The following is a 14,115-nucleotide window of genomic DNA, read 5'->3' as shown; positions in this document are numbered from 1 at the left end:
AAAATAAAAATTAATGTATTTATATTTATATTTATATTTAAACATCATAATTCCAAAACATTTCACCTTTTTCTGTAAGGAAAAAGAAAGTGAGAAAAAAAAAAAAGCAGGGTCTTTCTCCTACCTCCTTTTTTGGAAGCCAAGAGACAGGGCAAGCCAAGGAAACTGGTACATGTCTGAAAGATATTTTAAGGCTAGAGGAACAGTCAGCTAGTAATGCAACCAGCATTAACATAGCCACTAATACAACAATAATTTATAGAAAAATCACAGGTTGTGTAATCCTCCAAAAGCTTCCTTTGAAAGGAAAGCAAAGGCTGTTTAGTGAAAGCTTCCACTCTTTTCAAGGGTGGATACCTCAGCGTAGGATTCAAACAATTTTGTTCACAGGGTTTTTTGTTGGCTTATTTTTTTGTGGTGGTGTTTACTCAATATATAATTTTATAATGATGTAACTTACATCTCTGTAAATTATATTCCATGTGTCAGAATCAATGCCCCTAAAATATTCTCAAAAGGCACTAAATATATTTCATACATTCCTTGCTAACTCTGTGTTATAAAATAATTGATACACAGCCCACAAAACATCTAAAAATACTCTCTCAGCTTAAAAGATGCCTGCAATTTCTTCTGCTGTGCATAGCTGCAGGCCACAGAAACCAATCCAAAAAGCCAGTGACGGCAATATTCAGGAAGCTGCAGAGAGAGAAAACAGCTTTTCACAACCTGAGTATTTGCTTTGTTTTACACTGAATGGTCATTGAATACGTTTACACAACTCAGCAACAGAATAAATTTCCAGTACATCTTTTCCTAATGAAAAATATTTTTCCACAGTTCTTGCCATTATTGGACTTCTTACAGTTAATATTTTATAAATCTAAATAAAATAGGAGATACAATTATATATAAATTGCTGTTGTGTATGCATGTTTATTTCAAGTTATTATAATAATTTCAGGAATATTAATACTATTTCTAAAATGAACAGACCTCCATCATTTATTTTCTGAGTGTTCATATGGTTGGGTTTCTCTTTTTTTTTTCCCTTCCTAAAATTGGTGGTACATCTTTAATAATCCCCAAATATCAATGAGGAGGCCCATACAAAACAGACTCATGAAGGCTTAAACCACATCGAGATTAATTCTTTTCAGCAGTGGACTCTTTCTGTGATCTCAGATTTATTACTGCTGCAGCGACTTTCAGTCAAAAAACAAAGGGCAGGAAAAAATAGATGAGAAGACTTTACATTTATTCCAGATGCTCACTTACATTTTAAGATGTAGGAAAGGGACAGGGAAAGCATTTCAGAGGTTCATAGGGAACACAATCCCATGGAGGTAAGGTTTGGCGCATCTCCTGACAGCAGCATGGTGACAACTTGTCCCTCCTGGAGCAGGAGGTGGGGAAGGAGCCAAGTGTGCCCAACAGACTGAAATGCACAAGGATACAACTCCTCTAGTGCCTACAAAACCCAAAAACCATCCACCCAAAATGCCACCACATGGTTGTTGGTCTGCTGTAGACAAGGGTGACACTCCTGGGGTGCAGAGCCTGGGGCCAAGCCTGGAAAGTTGGGAAGGGAGGAAGGACCACCACACACCACGCAAAGCACATTCCTTCACAGGGAGTAGATGGAAAGAATAATTTCAGGAATGACCTGTACTTTCAACATCATCAAACACAGCAATGGCTAGGTAGAAAATTCTGTGCTTTGGGAACATTTACGCTATGTGTAGACATCATTAGTGTGGCTCTATGGGCACTAACACAGCAGAAAATTTCAGTAGAGAAACTGGCACTTCCCTACTGATCATGTCCCCATCTTATGTGCCAGAGATTTTATTTTGATTATGTTTACTCTCAAAGAGGTAGTTTCTCCTCATTGTCTGTAGGGCACTCAAAGCCCACCTTTGAAGCCAATGACACTCTGCCTGTGACAGAAGCAGCACAGCGTGGCCTTGTGGGTGAAAATCACAAACCCACTGACATTTGCAGTGCTGGCCTTTGATACAACTTCACTAAACCACACATGGGGACAGCCACAGCCAGCATAAAATAAAGCCTTCTGTGTTAAACCCTCCCAAACCACCACTGATATGAGTAAATTTATGACTGCATGGACAGGCCTTTGTTCCCTGGAAAAAAAACCCAAAAACCTATTTGCAACTTGGAGAGGGAGGAAAAAAAAAAGAAAAAAACTCTAAAAAAAACTTTTTCCTTCCAGTGATAGATTTCTGAACCTTGTGAACACATTGCTGAGATTAACTGCTTTCTTCTTAAAGGGACTTAAGGTTCCTCTGTCTCACAAAGCTACACTCTTTTTTCTTTTTGTGAGAAATGACTCAGTTGGGGGGTTGTGTCCAAGAATGATACCCACATGAACAGACAGGAAGTCAATGGTGTAATTTAGGAGGCCAGCTGTCTGCAGCATGCTGTCATTAGCTAGCTCTTGAAGGTGACCAAGGAATCTAAAATAATGTGGAGAAACACTTTGCATTTGACATTCTGGCATTTTGTTTGCTGGAAAACAAGTGTTTTTTAAAAAATCCGGGATCTTTCAAAAAGTAGATCTGCTGTGGAATTGAGAGCAAAAACTACAAATTAAAAGGAAGGGGAAACCCCCCACTCCAACTTCAAGTAAATGGATAGACTCCTGCATTTTAAGACCTGATTAAATATTTAAGGTCTCATTGAACAGAAGCACCAGGAACATCTCCGGACAAGCTTCTGTAAAATCTTCATGTAAATCCTCATGCCTGTCCACTGGACAGGCATGAGCATTTCTCCAGATAGCCTTTGAAATATATTATTTTGAGAAAACTATTTTGCAAGCCCATTTCATGTGATGATATGCATTTTGTTTAGGCAACCAGGGTTAAGAGAAGACTGCTAAATAAACTCATTCGGAAAATGGGTGCCAAACCTAGAAGGAGGAGCCTTCACCTGGAGGTACTGGATGCACTGACCATGGAAGAGTAGTGAATGAGCACAGAACAGGGAAGGGAGGGGAATAAGCAAACCCAGTAGAACTGCTCATCACAAGACCTTTTATCTTTTTTTTTCTTTCCAATGGAAGAGCCCTAGATGAGTTAAGACCCAAAGAAAACAGGGTTTTCCCTAAGCTTTTGCATTTCTGATGCCTGGAGCTCCCTACCAACTGGAAGCATGAAACAACACTATATCGCATCCTTTCTTATTCCAGTTTTGTGGTCAGATGACTCCTTGGCTGGCCTAACTGACTGCTAACACATATCCTGACCTGGTCCCAGGTGAGATAGCTTTCCCATGAAGGCACTTACAGGACAAAGAGTCTCACCAGATAAAGGCTTTAAGAAGCAATGACAGTTAGCATCTGGTTAAAATATCTGCACTTCTTTCTTCACTGCATCAAGCTGTTAATTTTTTTTTTTTTTTTTTTTTTTTCTGGTGAGGAACATCCAGAACAATATAACAGTATATGTATATCTGAACTGTTTGGAATAAACAATATTCCTATGGCATCTGTTAGAGTCCAGTGCCACTCTTTGACATGTCCTTCAGTATAAATATAATCTGGGCATCACTGCTGCTGTCTCAGAGGTGGATGTTATCAGGAACAGGAACAGCTAGAGAATCATAGAAACATAGAATGATTTGGGTTGGAAGGGACCTTAAAGATCTTATTTCAACCCCACTGCCACAGGCAGGCTCAAGGTCACCGGAGGTAGATGTATCCCTAACAACATGGCAGTCAAACCTGTGAAATATCAGTTCAAACCATCAAAGGCAAGAGCAAAGGAACAATATGAACAAACCAACAGTTGAAATCTGAGAAATTTCTCAAATTCTCCCCTTTCCAAAACTTATAAAACTTCGATTTTGTTATTAGCTGCTTTTGAGCTGTAGATACCTTAAGCTTCCAAAGAAATAGTTTACACTGCTAAACTGAGATATTTTAATTCAAAAAAATTGTCAAATTGATTCAGTCTAGCAATTTCAAAACTTTCTGTCAAAAATATGACCTAATTAAAATGAAACTGAAAAGCAAGTATTTACAGAAAATGGTTTTGTTGCAAAAGCACTGACTTAGACACCTTCTACACTTGTCTTAAGGAAAAATAATCAGAATATCTTCAAGGACCTCTATTCAGAACCACAGCAAGTGCAAAACTGCAAATCTTACATTGCCAAACAGCTTCCCATTGATTACAGTTTAGAATATTTAGCTTCTGCAGCTCCTTGTCTCATGACAACACTTTTAACTTGTCCTTCCAGCTTTTAAGTGCTTATCCCTCTTTGTAATATTGCATGTCAGTGTCCATCTTTATCTTCAGCATGTTTCCTATTTGCCTCCTCTCTTTCCTCCTGATTTGACCTAAATTATCAGATCCAGGTTTGGATTAACACAGGCAGGTTTGAGTAATCCCAATGGATCTTTTACTTATATATGAATATACATATACAAATAGATATATATATATATAACCAACAAAAAAGATATACAAATATATGTGTATATACATGTAAAAAATATTTATGATATGTATACATAACAATTCACTATATATATCATGTAATATATACACATACATCCTGTTCAGAAGGTGTAATGAATGGTACACAGACAACTGAAAGCTATGAGAAAAGGGACATATATTGACATGTATCAGACAATGTAAGTGGCCTCAGAAAACTACTTATTATAAAATTTAAATAGAAATTTGTGATGGGACCCAAAGACTGGAGAAAGACCAGATAAACTTTTTCCATGGTTTCAGGTTCCTACCAACATTTCACAGAATCACAGAGTTTCCTGAGTTGGAAAGGACCCACAGGGTCATCATCAAGTCTAACCCCTAGGCCTGCACAGCACCACCCCAAGAGTCACACCACACACCTGAGAGCATCGTCCAAACACTTGAACTCTGTCAGGCTTGGTGCTGTGACCACTTCCCTGGGAAGCTGTTCCAGTGCCCTCTGGCTGAAGAACCTTTTTATAATATCCTCCCATGACCTGAACCTCCCATGACACAACTTCACACCATTCCCTCGAGTCCTGTCACTGGGCACCACAGAGAAGAGATCAGTGTCTGCCCCTCCTCTTCCCCTCATGAGGAAGCTGTAGACTCCATTAAAGTGCTCCAAGCAATCCATGACACAATAAACTTAAGTGCTTTGTTATGGGATAATGTATCAAGAATTCCTGTTTTATTAACTACTTGATTACCTGCTTACACAATCTGGTGAATATTATTTGTTGTCTGGTAGTGACCATTGGGTAAATTAAAGAATCTGAAATATTCAATCTGGGTTTTTTTTTTTTCCTGCAAAAAAAGAACAAGAGAAGACTAACTGAAGTGCCAGAGGTGACACATCTACTAAAGATTATACTCAAACAACACGTTGAGACACAAAAGCCAAAAAATTTGAATTAAGGTTGCAATATCTGTGCTGACATACAAGTTGTTATCCTTAAAAAAACTGAAAATAAAATTAATGAGGGCAGCAAGAGATGAGGAAATGATCTGAGAATTATTGTTAGAAAATCAGCCCAGATTTTCGAGCTTAATTCTAAATGTCTTGATTTATGTCAATTTAAATATTATATGCTCTTTATTCATAAAAATATTAACTTTTACTTCCTGCAGCAGTAGTAAGTCACTCTATTAATCCACAGTATACGTTTCAGTTACATCACAGCTGCAACGGACATGGCACCGTGCACTATAATCTGCTTTCCTACGTGCTCTTCAGTGGCACCACAGTGGGACAAACACAGTCACTTTGCTTTAGCTTCACATGCTGATTCAGTGATAGAATAAAGTACTTCACAGATTAGCTTAGCCTGCAGCACTTAAAGGTCAGGATTTATTGTAATGTAAATCACAAGGCAATTTTATCTTGACAGAGATTACATACTGTTACAATATTTCTTGCTGAATCTAGTGATGTGTTTGCTTTTTCTCTGCAACTGCTGTGTAAAATTGGACTTCAGCCCAGAAAAGAAAAAGGGATGGCAGCCTGTTTGGTTTTTCAGCAACAACTTAATTTCTGTGCAAATATTGCAGCATTCTGAAGGAAAGGTATTAAAAAAAACCCTAAAAAAACCCCAAAGAACAACAAAACAAAAATCCTGCTATTAATCCAAGAAAACCTTGCAGGATGGAAAAGCAGTTTGTATAAATGTTCAGCAGGACATTCTCGGAGTTATGCTTAACTCCTGTTAGATGAAACCAAATGATCTCATTACAGAATGCTGAAGCGGCATCTTGTCATTCTTTCAAAATGCATTTAAAAAAAAGCAATTGACATTTATATCCTAGCTAAGACTCCAATGGTAGTGAGCGAGTGCTCTAGAACCTGCTCCATTCACAGGTGAGCTACCTTGGGTTATGTGGTGCCAGGACTGTAGGGCACGGTCCCCTTCACAGGGGCTGAATAAGCTCTTTTGTACCATGTTTACAGACAACAAAAGTTCTGTGTACTTGTGCATTACAGCCACAGCATTACCAAACACAGTTAACAACTTGCATTCAAGAGTGGCATCAGGAGACACAGATGGGCTCTCCATGTCTTGTGAAGACACTTGTCAGCAAAGACTTCAGGGTTGCCTCAGGTATTAAGCACACACATTCCTCCCATTTACCCAGACATACATGTCCCCAGGAATGGGACTGCAATGCTGCAAATCCATCTAAAAAGTGCCTTGCAGGATGAACAGAGCTGGTGGCACTGGAAGGCTACATGGAAAAGGATGTGCTACTGTTGAATGACTCCTTTAGCAGAGCCTAGCCTTAGGTTAGCAACAAGATGAGTTAAGTACCTCATTCGTTTGAAAGTCTTGCTGTTTTCCCAGTCTTTCTTCCAATGTTTAGTAGTTTGGGAACAAACTAGGCATTTCAGTGAACTCCCTTTTGTGTGGAAAACAGAAGGGAGGAAGACAGGAAAACACAACATAGGGTGGAGAGACTTGGAGACAAGGCAACAGCATTTTTATAGTCCTCACCACCACAATCCTGGGATTGATGTGGTGACTTGATAAGATGTTGAATTATGCAACCATTCCCACTGATGTACTAATGCATTCATTTTGGCCTTTGAACGTAGCTAGACTTGCTGACCTCAGACTGAGCTTTTAGATAGGATAAACATGCTGCTGTGCTAGTGTACATACAAGTCTGGAATCTGAAAAATCATTAAGACAATAAACATTACGCTGAGTTTACAAATTCACTTTTTCAAGCAAAATCACACTTTAGTCTATATTAAGAAAGCTCTCTTTTCAGTCAAAAATGGAGATCTGTATATAAACATACAGTTGTACAACTGCTGTGCATATTTTGTATTTAGATTAAATGGCAAATTAGTAGATCCTGGTAGATTTTCTGGATTCCTTTCACTGAATTCCCACCATCTATATTAGTTTGTCTTTTCTAAGTTAGGATTTTAAAATGCAATTATAGCAAAATACGCAAATCTATTTTGCACTCCTAGATCAAGCTCTGAGGAAGGATGCCAATTAGAATTCAAAAAGTTTGTTTCTAATGAGCAGAAAAAACAGGTATTCATGGGGGAAAAAGCAAATTTCACATAATTCTACAGTTTATTGAACTTTGTAGTTATTTCCAACTGCATTTAACATTATGGCAATTTAAAAGGGATACTGGAGTCATATTACTATGTGTCTCAGAATATGAAACAAGAATAGGAATCTGTCAGACACCAAGAACAGTTTACAAAAAAAATAATAAGAGTTAATAGTAATTATATTCTTACTTGCATTAGTTGGTTTGGGTTTTTTTAATTGTACCCTCTGGCCTTAGTAAACAGTGCTGTTGACCTTGCTAGTTTGGGTTTAGGGTGTATTGTTTATTTACACAGAGATTTGTAAGCTATGCAAACAAACAAACAAACAAATAAATAATGAAACAAATCTTCCACATGAGTCTGAGACCACTCTTTTGGCACCAACTCACTTCTAGATGAAGAGAATGCATTTTAATAAATTTTAGAACACACAAGTTTCTTTCAGTCCCTCCTTAGTTTATTAATTTTAGTATCATTACCCGTTCATGTAAATACTTCTTTCCAAAGCTGAAGAGAAAAATAGACTCAGAAGCAGCCACCAAGTTCCTGGTTTTTTTAAAGCACACAGTTTACCAGCTGCAATCAAATTAGGTTAGCAGCACATTTAGGTTATTTTGATTTTTACATCTGCTAAAGAAAATAAAAAGTAATCTTTTGATGATCACAAATGAAATCTGATATAAATATCTACCCACTACACATTTTTAGGTGGTCATTTAGCAATCAGACACAACAAGAAATTAAATGCTATGAGCCTGTGCTAAATTACAAGGTCATAACTATTATTATCATTGGGGCATAATAGCTCATTTATTCTATCTCATATTCTTATTGATCACAGATCTTCATAGCAGCTTAAAAACAGTAATTTCCTACTAGATTATATATATTGTCCTTTCTTTTTTCCTAGAACAGAATCTGAATTAACACATTTCTTTGCATTGAAGCCTGTGTTCTAACCCAGACCAGACTGATGCTCTCAGTGCAGCACCATGAACTCACTGTTAGATGTCTGCAGAAGGTTCCCATGGAAGGCCCCTAAAACTACCATGATACAAGCATTGGGAGCCCCCAGGCCCTCTTCAGTACTCAGTGGGACTGTAACAGGAAATGCAACAGCTCAACTGCCTTCCACAGACCTTAAGAAGAAGCAAGTCTATAGATACCAGTTTAATATGGCTGAGCCTTTAATTAGCACAATGAAAGGTTTCAACAGACAAATACCTTGTAGGTGCAAAGACTCCACAATTTCAGATGTCAACATCCCTTTTGTCTCTGTGAAAAAAAAAAAGAAATGCTACCTTAACAAAAGATGTAGAAGTGTAAGTTTGCACCTTATCTGATTTAATCCACCACAGAAAGTTAGGTGAGCACTGAGATACCAGACTGTACAACGGCAGCAAGAAGATAACATCCTTTCTGCTGGCATATGCTGCCCACAGCACCCAGAACAAAACCTCCCTCACTGTGTTCCATCTCCAACCGCTCCAGTGCAGCTCTCTGGGGCGGGTCTCTGGATAGATCAAGCACATCAGGACTAGAGAACTTATATGCATTTAATTTCCACTCCATTTGCAAAATATTAGCAATTGCCCATGATTCTGATATGTATCATATTTCATCTACCTGAAGTAGAGAGAAATGCCTGGGAAATGCCTGCCTTCTATCCTGTATTTGGAATTATTAGGTGTGCTGGTTTCACAAAGACTAGCACAGAAAGGCCAACATCAGGCTCAGCTCTGTTGCTGCCTGTACACAGCTCTGCATGCCACATTATTATCAATAGGGGAGAAGTGGGTGCAGATTCATCCTTCAACTTTATCACAACCACACTGAATTTTCTGCAGTTTAATTGTTTTTATCCTCTTTTTAAACTCACATGAATAATAAATACATAGTAAAATAAAAATACCTGGAAGTCTGACACAGGTAGAATATCAAGATTCCAATACATGGTAAGTGTAATAATTGCAAAAGAAACTATGTGATTTAGGAAGTGAAAGTCACTTCCAAAGGATGTGCAGGTACTTATTTTCCAGTGGTAGCAGAGGAATTTGAAAGTCCATGAGGTTCAAGGGCCAAGACCTTGGTGACTGAGATGCCCAGCACCTGTGTTTCACTGTGGAAATCAAGCTGCAGATCCATTAGTTACTCAGATGTGACCTGAATATTTCATCTCAGTGCTCTGCACAACGTGTCAAAAAGGGCCATTGAACTGAACCAAAAAGGCCCTTTGCTGGAAATACATTTTTAAATGGTCACACAGCACAGTTGCTTATCAGTCTTTTATGCAAGAGAAGAAAATTTTACTTCAGTAAATACTAATTCAAAAATACATTTTCACTCATTTGAGCATATTTAAATACAAAATCCTCGCTGTTAAAAAACAAAAGAAATGTTACTGCATTGCATCCCCATCACAACTGGGAAAGAATTTAAAATTATAAATACGTGAAATAGCAAGGATAAATAAAGCTTTGCATCCTTTCTGAGAAAAAGAATAGTTAGTGATAGCATTAGAAACAGTAATAAAATAACTTTAGTCAGGCAGAAATAACTTATATTGATTTTTACTTCACATCTAAGAAACATGCTGCCTCAACTTTTTAGAATTTGGGTGCCAAATTCATCTTGACAAAAGACAAGAGAACAATAAAAAGAAAATGCCCTTCCTCCTCTGCCTCCCACCCAGATGGGCATAGGAGGAGGAGAAAAGGTGTAACACCACTAGGTGAAGTGACCACTGACCAAGAAATGCTGTATGTAGAAATTTCCATACCATTTTACTGCTGGTTTTTATAAGTCTGCTCCTCACTAATCTACCTAAGCAAGGTAAGGGCTGTGATGATGCTAGTGAAATGAGGGGGGAAGGATCAGAGACAAGACAAGCCACGAGGTCCTTGCAGAAGCTGAAAGGGATGCTGCGGAGTGGCATAGCACAGGGGTTCATGAGTTCACAGGATCATGAGTTAAGGGACAGGGGCAGCCACAGATCCTCTTCACTGGACCATCTTAGAGCCAGGAGGGAGGCAGGACAACATGATGGAAAGCACAGTTGGAACAAAGCTGAGTCCAGCATGGGGGAAATGCAGGCATGAGAAGATATTGCAAGGAGCCTTTGTAAGAGCAGGGCATGGAGTTGCAAAGTCCAAAGTAAAGCAGGATGACTGCTTGAGGCAGGAAAAAATTAGGACATGAGTGTACTATCTGGATGTCAGAACAAAAAAAGGACACATCTTCCCCCTGCATTCAGAAATAAAATCAAATAAAATTACCAGCTTATCTTTGAATAAGTACATATTTTCTCAGCAAATTCTGCACACCACAAGCAGTCAAATATTTTTTGTCTATTTTTATATATCTGCAAGGTGACAAAACACAGAAACATAAGCCTTCTCTACATGCAAAATAGTTATCTGTGCTGCATAGAAGTTACATCTCAGTTGGCAAATTTCGGTTGTATGGGTGGAAGAGGCCCACAGATTTTTATGGTGTGCATGCGCACCAAGAGAGAGAAAAGATTCAGGTATAAAAATTCTACCTGACAAAACCTGATCATGCCGTTTTTACTCACAACGTCAGAGCCCACTTTTTAGTCTTAACAATGGGTCCCCCTAGTGGGTAAAACCCTAATTGACGAATTTTGTCATTTAAGTTTCTCTGAACGCAGCTAAGTATCACATTTGATTACTAAGTGGAGGACGCTGCTTTTAGGAAAGTGAACATGAAAAGATACGGTTAACTTTTGTGCAACTTCTGAAAAACATAAAGCGCAGCCACAGCGATATATATTCCTACTGAACTGTTCCATTAAGCAATAAAGTAACATCCTTAACACCTAGGTTTTAAAACAATAGTAATAAAAATAACTTTTTCTGTGAAGATTGCTCTGGGTAGGGCATAAACAATTTGTCAAAAAAACTGCGAGAAAGAAAAATTAGTCTTGCTAACACTTTTTCAAGTCATGAAACTCAGTGTTTCACAGAGAAATTAATTAGATGCTGTTAGCACTGCAACTCCTTTTAATAAATGTGGCAGCCATTATAAACAGGCATAATTACTTCACTCACACAGCTCCAGACATCAGAACCTATTTTATTAACTGAAGAAGTCTCCATTAGGATAGTAGGATTATGATTTGTTCTTTAGGAGTACTGGGGAAGTAGCTAACTTCCAATGGGGGCTGAAGAACTGACTTGTTGCCTTTTTAATGTCTTTTTAAGGGTGGTCCAGTATGATCTACATTAACTAGCATTTTTTACTGATTTCATTTAATTGGGTTGTTTGGATGTGATTATTTTATTTATATAAATAGCAATCAAAAATACCATACAGACATTTTACTACTTTCCTTTTCAGGTACAGCACATTACTCTACTTTTGACCTCTATTGAATAGCTCTGCCTTTCACTAACCAGAAGAACACAAATTGGAAGTTTTTTTGGCTTTTTTAACCCCATCACAACTGGGTTAAAATAGACCTATTTATTTTACGAGTTTTCAGAACTCCTTTTTCAATGGTAACTGTTCTCTAATATATTTCTTTCTTATCCTATATTTCCACTTACAGTTGGGACAGTCACTGTGATGCAATCTCTCTGACTCCAGCAGACGAGTGGGAAGAGTGCCTGCCTGTTGGAAATGTCTGATGACTGCGGCAGGGGAAGACATTGCAGAACAACCAATATGGTTGATAAAAGCAAGCTCCGTTTATTAGCCATCCAGAGGCACTTATATAGTATACCAGCTTGTTAACTCTTAAGTGGCTTAAACCTATCACAGCACATTTCTGCTTCTACATAATTAGACTACATTGGCAAGCTTCTACAGTTATGTTATGATTAAAGAATTCAGAGTTCACCCTCCCTTCTCATGGTCAGTACATCTTATCTGCACAGCTGCACATCTTCAAAACTCTCTTTTTGTTCTCAGGCCTGTTTCTCACACAGGCACTTCTCATGGAGGGCTTTTCTCATGCAGGCCTTTTGCTTGCAGGCTTTTGCTTATACAGTTCTTTTATTGATCCCATAATTCTATCAATGACCCACGCCCCTGATCCTCTAATCATTTTACAACACCTGCCAACACCTGGGAAAGAAGGAAGAGGCTACAGAACCTGATGTAAATTACTGCATGCTTTTGCTAACACAAATTGTCCGTATCTTTTTCACACCAATAAAGTAGGCTTTGTCATCAGTCGAACTTCAAGGTCATTTAAGAAAAAGATTCAAAACCAAAACTAACAAAAAAACCCCAAACAAAAAACTCAAAACAATAAAAAAAAAAAGAAAAAAAATCAAACAAAAAAAGACCCTTTCAGAAATTCATTTCATTAAATTATAATGAAAATAAAGAATTAGTAATTTCAGTTTGCAATTTAAAAAATTATCCAGATGTTATTTCTGGATATCTCTGTTATTTACATTATTTCTGCTAAATATTCTAGACAGTCTTATTTAGAAAAGTAGCCCCTTCCTGCTAGGCCCATTCTTTATCCCTTCGAGAGGAGTATTTTATAGGAATTATTCCTTTAAATTTATTTCTTCCTTTGAAATTATTTTAAATACTCTTTTACAAGTGGTTTTCAAAATAGTAAAGGCTAAAAAGTGGAAAATACAACCTCCACCACCAATACACTCATATGTGATTTCAAAAAGACCTACATATGGAAATTTCTCCCTTATTATGTATTCTGAGAGCGATCACTGCTGACTGCTGGTAATTGCCAATGTGTTCAGTTTGCTTAGCAACAGTTTTACAGTAGATGTACCATTTGTGCAATCATAAAAGTAAGACACTTGCAGATTCTTTACAAGTATATGATGTTTCTACTGATTTTCTGCTAATATGTGTAACATTTTAGTAGGAATGTCTGAATGGATTTGTGCAGATATTTCCCTTGGTGTACGTTAGGGAAGCACCAAAAACACTGGCTTCTTTTTCCCTCTGCAGAACTGTTTTTCTTTACGCAAAAATGGGAACATTCTAAGCATCCCTACAGACTCACTTCCTTGGTAGCTACAGAAAATGAGTTCTACAAAAGTTTTCCTAGCACCAGTTGGTATCTCCTATAACCTATTGGCTTAATGGAAAAGTCAAAGAAAATGCAGCTCTTGCTTCAGTTAGGTTCCTTGTGCACCAAGACAGGTTGTAGTCACAGCCATTTACTGCTTAATAGTAGGACCCAGTTCAACCAAAACAAATAAAAGGGTTGCTTACATGAGCAGCACACTCATCAGATATGAGCCCACAAAAAACTTCCAACCATGCAAGGGTTTATGAGCAACTATAAGCAATCTATAGGGCAAATGGATTTAGTGCAACTGTCCCTATCCTCTGTTCTTGCGTAATTTGTGATAAAAACCTCTGCTAACAAAGTTTACTTTGTAATATCCCAGAACTGCACATAGCCTGCAAAACTTTCTTAGCACAGGGATTTAAAAATTGAAGGATTTCTCCACACTCTTGTTTCATGGCTTAACTACCACACAATCTCCAACAATGCCAGTCACAAGAGAAACTTCTTCCTGAGCTGCGGCC

General features: G+C 37.9%; 1 long non-coding RNA gene across 1 annotated transcript; it reads right to left on the bottom strand.

Moving 5' to 3' along the window:
- Positions 1-1,237: 1,237 nt before the first annotated feature.
- Positions 1,238-12,362, bottom strand: LOC125320233. Its single transcript, XR_007201060.1, has 2 exons — positions 5,216-12,362; positions 1,238-4,363 (listed from the first exon to the last, which is right to left on the bottom strand). It is a non-coding gene; the product is annotated as an uncharacterized LOC125320233 (long non-coding RNA).
- Positions 12,363-14,115: the final 1,753 nt, after the last annotated feature.

Source organism: Corvus hawaiiensis, chromosome Z, assembly GCF_020740725.1.
Source record: "Corvus hawaiiensis isolate bCorHaw1 chromosome Z, bCorHaw1.pri.cur, whole genome shotgun sequence".
NCBI classification, from domain to species: Eukaryota; Metazoa; Chordata; class Aves; order Passeriformes; family Corvidae; genus Corvus; species Corvus hawaiiensis.
Note: the sequence above shows the minus strand (reverse complement) of the source record. Positions and strands in the feature narration are given on the sequence as shown.